Here is a 6,484-nt window from a genome sequence, read left to right as displayed (position 1 = left end):
TATCGAACTGCTCCTTGATGGTCTGGCGGGTGGATTGGGGTAACCTCCATTGATGAGTGCAGACAGGTTTTGCTTCACCAGTGTTGATCTGGTGGGTTATGCCAGGTACAAGGCCAACTGTGTTGTCATCTCCATCAAAAAGCTCATGGTAATGATCAAGAAGTCTGTTGAGTTCTTGGCGAGAAACATCATCAAGGTGGCCAAGATTAAATGTTGAGTCACTGTGTTCCCCAGTCTGAGAGTTGGCCAGTAAAGGTCCTGCAGCTTCACATGCAGCTATGGCTAATGAGGGTGGCAAATCCAGGCTATCAGCTTCCGAGTCAATATTGCCAAAGTCTTCCAAACCATAATACTGATCAAAGTTATCATATTCCCACTCTTTATCAAATTCAGTGTCAATGGTAGTTTCAGAGTGGGCAGTACGGGTCTCTTTGCCAGTGATATGCTGGTTTCCAAGAGCACACATGTCATCATTGGTCTCAGGTGACAAGTTGCCAAAGGACCTAGATCTGACAGAACAACTATCAGTGGATTCCTCAGTTGGTGATAATGAAGTCGGCGGTGTGGCTGTGTAAACTTCATCCACAATGGTTACTGTACCTAAGCGCGTCCCACTGTGAAGAGTTAGTGGGTTAGGGGATGGATTAATAGCCCACACACTGCACTTATGATCGTTTGCCGTGGTCACAGAGTATGGCAGTGTAAGGGACTTTGTAACTGCTGGGATCACAAGTACATCGCCATCAGCTGGTCGAGTTTTGGCAATGCATCCTGCCAGGAAGCATCCACTGTGTGCGGGGATCTTTGTCAGGCATGCAAGGTGTACTGCAACTTCCTTTAGGGGCTCTCGGGGTTGTCTGGCATCAGATGCGTTAGGTTCTTCAGTGGTTTGGACTCCAATGCTTTTGACCTCTTGTGGGATGGACGCATCCACAGACTGGGTCACAAGGTAGACTTGGAGTGAATTGACGTTGGTGTATATGACAGAGAATTGTCTTCCCTCAATTGTGAGCACTGCTTCATTGGTCGTAGCATCAGATGCAAGCATAAAATCGAGCCGTCGAAGAAGGTCCATACCGATCAGGATATCGCCAGGGAAGGAGACATCAACCACTGTGACTGAGTACTTAATGTTCAGGTCATCATGTATACCAAACTCTAAAGTAACATCCAAGGTTGCATACAGGGGTTGTCCTGTCACCCCTCTGAGAAGTTTTGAAGATTGGTGGCGTTGAACATTGTTGTTTTGGTCAATCATCTCAAGAGCACTGGGCTTGGCGAGTGTGGCCTCTGACCCAGTGTCAATGAAACACAGTGTTGTGTGCCCATTAACACTGAGTGCTACAAGTGGTCGTCCCGATAGCCCTGGTGTGTGCACGGCTGCGATCAGAGGAGCTGTGGTTGTTTGCATGCTGGTACTGGTGGTGGTGGGCCCCTGTGGACGCTTCGCCAGTAGGTTGGGGAGCCTGAACCTCCTGGCCGAGCGGAAAGGGGCATTCTCTAGCCAGATGACCAGGTCTTCGGCAGCGGAAGCAGGTGATCCCTTGTGGAAGCGGACTCCCAGCAAAAGCAGCAGCACGGCATTCTGTGGTATTGTGGGTATTTCTTTCATGGAATTCGCACCATGGACGTCGCTGAGATGAGTATTGCCTGGTTTGCTCGGTTGTCACAGGAAAAGCATAAGCGTCTCGACTGCGAGGGGGTCGACTAGGGTATCTACGTGGCTCCAAATGCTCATCCAAAAGTAGATCATTGGGTGACTTATGACGTAGGGTGGAGTCGTTGTGTCGAATGCCATTGCGGGAGTTCCAAACGCGCTGGGCCGTTTCTGCAAGCTGCATAGGGGAGCATTCATCTTTCAAAGCCAGATAATCTCTTAGCCAGGCAGGAATCCCCGAAAGAAAAACACGTCTGATAAGTTCTGATGGATCCCCTACAGACTCTTTATGATCACGATAACCCTGATAAACCGAGCCCTCCACTTGAAGGAAGAAATCCATTGGGGCTTGCTCAGCAGACATCTGGTTTTCATAAAGAACCTTAAAAAAGTCAGCAGAGGTATATGTGCCGCGAAACTTGAGGCGAAGTGAAGCCTTGAAGTCCTTCCAGTCCAGGATGTGGTCGAAGAGTGGGGAGTTGATAAGAAGTTCTGCTGGACCACGACAATGAGCTCGGGCTGCCTGTATGTAAGCTTCACTATTGGGAGGTTTAACAAGGTTCTCAATAGCACGAATCCATCCCTCAATCGCCTGATTCTTCTTCAGTGGTTGGGATGCAGAGATATCACCCTTGAATTGGGGAACAGATTCCCGCGCCAGAACATAAATAGCTTGAGAGGACCGGCTATAAGACTCATTTGATCCAGACGAGTAACTACCTGGGTGTTCGTCGGGATGGTGTCTTAAATGAGCACTTGAGTTGCGTGGGAAAGAGCTCGGTAGAATAGCCTCTTTCCTATGAGTTCGAAGTCGTTCTTCCTCCAAGAGTCTGTTCTTCTCATCCACTGGCTGGCTTATGTGTGCAGAAGAGTCTCCATCTTGATCAGTACCTGCCCGTTCATTAGCCTGGGCGTGTGGAACTTGCTGCTGGGAAAGCCTCTCCTTCAATTGCTGGGTTTCGGTCTTTACATCTCTTATCTCAGCAGACAATGCACAAATCTTCTCTAGGATCTCTGAGAACATATTCATCTCACCTTCCATTGCTCTCGTCACCTCCTGAATATCTGGGTTAGAGCCAGAAACAATTACAGGAAGATGGTCAAGTTCTGAGCCACGGATTGGAGAAGAACCTCTGGAAGTGGGCTGGCTGCTCATCCCCTCAGATTGTAGTTGCCTTCCTTGGGTCTGGTAAGCCCCTCGTCGGCCTCTAGGCATGTCACACTGAGCACGGGGACGTCACGTAACACTGAGCACTGAACACGGGGACGTCACGTAACACTGAGCACTGAACACGGGGACGTCACGTAACACTGAGCACTGAACACGGGGACGTCACGTAACACTGACAACTGAGCACGGGGACGTCACGTAACACTGACAACTGAGCACGGGGACGTCACGTAACACTGAAAACTGAGCACGGGGACGTCACGTAACACTGAAAACTGAGCACGGGGACGTCACACTGAACGAAATAGGTTCACTGAGAAAGAGTCACAGACACACAGAGTTCATAAAAATAGGCAACGACAACTGTAAAAGGAGGCAGGTTAGTTACATCCTAAGCCAAAAGAAGAGCCACAGATGAGTAAGCTAAGCGAGCGAGCATTAGTACACAAAGAAATCTAACTCTGAAATACGAAAAGAGAGTTAGGCTGAAAAAGAAAGATCGCTCTGATGCAGAATGTACTACCCTGGAAAGCACATTAAAAGTAAACACAAAAGCATGAGTGGCTCTCCAAAGTCATCAACAGAGGTTATAAACATGCATGAACTACCTGCCAGAAACAAAATACAAATCTGTTGTACTGAGGCAGATTCATAAGGAACAAAAGGGAAGCTATGAACTCGTAAAGTGCTGACCCACCTGCTGCCACCAAAATATGTTATAATATCTGTAAGGGGTGCTCGTGTTGAAGACACGTGCACCGTATCCGTGAAGAGGAGCCCGAGTTACATGTGAATCTGTAACATGGCTTAGGGGCCGAAAGAGGGCCTCGTTCACTCCTCTTAAGTTCAAAAAATAAAAATGAGCAGCACCCGAGTGAACCCACTGATGTTCCTTACGAGTGATAAAAGGACAATGGTAAAAGAGGGCAGTAAACTACGTTAAATATATATATATATATATATATATATATATATATATATATATATATATATGTATGTATATAAACATATATATATATATATAAACATATATATGCATATTTGTATGTAGATGTGTGTATTCATACATATATACATATATATATATATATATATATATATATATATATATATATATATATATATATAAAACATATATATGCATATTTGTATGTAGAATGTGTGTATTCATATATATATGTATATATATATATATGTGCGTGTGTGTGTGTGCGTGTGTGTGTGTGTGTGTTCGTGTGTGTGTGTGCGTGTGTGTGTATACATAATTATTATCATTATTATTATTTATATATATGTATATACATATATATCTATATATCTATATATCTATATCTATCTATATATATATATGTATATATATATATATATATATATATATATATATATATATATATATATACATGTATGTATATATATCTATATATATTTATATATATATTTATATATATTCATATATCTATATATATATACATATATATATATATATATATATATTGTAAGGGGTGCTTGTGTTTAAGAAACGTGCACCTTATCCGTGAAGAGGAGCCCGAGTTACATGTGAATCTGTAACATGGCTTAGGGGCCGAAAGGGGGCCTCGTTCACTCCCCTTAAGTTCAAAAATAAAAATGAGCAGCACCCGAGTGAACCCACTGATGTTCCTTACGTGTGATAAAAGGACAATGGTAAAAGAGGGCAGTATACTACGTGAAATATAAAAGTAAAATCACAAAACAAAGTTACATAAAACAAATACAAAAGGTGAACGTAAAATCAGAAACGTTAAAATTACTTCCAAAGGAGTACGTAAAAACACGAAAAATGCAACTATTGAACATAAAAATTATAAACACAGTAAAAACAAACTGCCTCTGAGCCTTGAAGAGACTTAAATAACTTCAGTAAAATAAAATTTGCGCCCAGCAGAGTTCCTAAGGCAAGTAAAGAGAGTTCAGGTACAACCTCGATTCTGGTCTCGTCTGAAGCAGAAGTATATCCAGGGGAATAACGCAAACACATAGTCCAGGTGACACTATTTATTGGGGTTCGCTTCACTTGTTGGATTTATTGGCTATCAACCAGCGGCACAAGCCAAGGTTATTAAGCCAATGATTCCATTTTATTTTATAAATCTATATAAGGTCATAAAGTTTTGTCTCCTTTAGAAAAGTGATTACTTTACTTATTATTTTTTCATTGTCTGATAATAAGTTTATTATACTGAATTCTATGTTCTTAATTCTGAAGTAGTTTTTAATTGTTTGTCTATTGTTGTTGTATTTGTTGCAGGGTATTAACATATGCTTGATGGAAAATATGGTATTGCACTGTTGGCACTGCAGAGGGAAATTTATTTCTATATATGGAGTGAGGTGGTTTATTCTGGTGGCATTTACCCTGAGACGGGCTAACACCACCTCCTCCCTTCTGTTTCTTCTGTGGGTTGTGCCCCACAGTTCGATATCTTCTTTGATTTTGTTGGTTATGGTGAGGTCGGTCCACTCACTCTGCCACAGGAGATGGATTTTTGCTTTTATAAAAGAGAAAACACCTGAGATCTGTGCGGATAATACCAGGCTCCAGATCGCCAGTCGACCCGGCTAGTTTGTCAGCCTGTTCATTACCATGGATACCCGAGTGTCCAGGTACCCATATCAGTTTGATTAATTTATTGGCACTATGCATTTTACGAATGATATTACCCTGTATTTCATTATTGGTGGTTTCTAGTGATTTAATGGCTTTAATTGAACTTAATGAGTCTGAAAATATGACTATTCTATCGTGGGTCGTCGATAGGGCAAAATCTAAAGCTTTATCTATTGCAAAAAGTTCGGCAAGAAAGATCGATGTATGATTCGGCAATCGAAATCTCAACTGACATTCAGTCGACCATACACTCGTCTGTCTTGGACCCGTCGGTATATAAATGAAAAAAGGAAAGATGTTTAATTAAGATCTCTCTGAACCTCTGGCGTACCTCCACCTCCGACACCGTGGCTTTGGCTGATGGTAGCCAGTCTACAACTGTAGAAAAATTGGGTGTCTCCCATGGTGCTATATTTGACTGAACCAGGGTATCGATGGTAGAGAGATCTATACCGACTTTATCTGTGAGGTCATGGAGTCTATTGCACAGCGGCTTTCCGCCGCGGTGCTGGGGCCCTAACTGCCGGCGCAAAAGTCACAGCCCGTAAGGGCTACCCTGAGGTAGAAGAGAGCTGCGGGTCTGGGGTGGGGGCTGACTACACCTACTTGTAGTCTCGTGTCACCTTCAAAATAAAGCACTGAAGGTGCAGGCAAAGCACAAAATCTGTAAATACAGTACTTTACTTTATTCTCTTACTTAATGAACAAAGAAACAATAATATCTAGCGAGACTAGAAGCCCTGAGACAGGGTAGTTCAAGTGGCACTAGATTTTTAACTTATTGCTTCTGTTTTAATTATAGTGTGAGGCAAAAAGAGTCTCATACACGAGTGTGATAGAATAAACACGACAGGCCCAGAGCTATATATACGGAGTTCATAAATACCTCCATGGTACAGTAAAAAGGAGAGAGACCTCCATTAGCAGGCGGGGATTATAAGTCCGTCGCCGCATCAACAGATGGCGCTGACATCGTCGTCGTGTGTTTGTTTACATTTGTGCCCATTTG

The 6,484-nt window shown here is 42.9% G+C and overlaps 1 protein-coding gene across 3 annotated transcripts in view; it reads left to right on the top strand.

Moving 5' to 3' along the window:
• Window positions 1-6,372: 6,372 nt before the first annotated feature.
• The window catches only part of LOC122268122 (uncharacterized), a 13,476-nt gene continuing 13,364 nt past the window's right edge, over window positions 6,373-6,484 (top strand). For 2 of the 3 annotated variants that reach the window (XM_086551383.1, XM_086551384.1), the window contains exon 1: window positions 6,373-6,484. This exon is cut by the window's right edge. The gene's annotated coding sequence lies outside the window, so the exon portion shown is untranslated. The other variant, XM_086551382.1, reaches the window with a different exon arrangement.

The sequence above is a fragment of the Penaeus japonicus genome, unplaced genomic scaffold (assembly GCF_977035675.1).
Source record: "Penaeus japonicus unplaced genomic scaffold, GWHDUDI00000001_assembly GWHDUDI00000025, whole genome shotgun sequence".
Lineage (NCBI taxonomy): Eukaryota > Metazoa > Arthropoda > Malacostraca > Decapoda > Penaeidae > Penaeus > Penaeus japonicus.
This window is presented reverse-complemented; position numbering and strand designations above follow the sequence as displayed.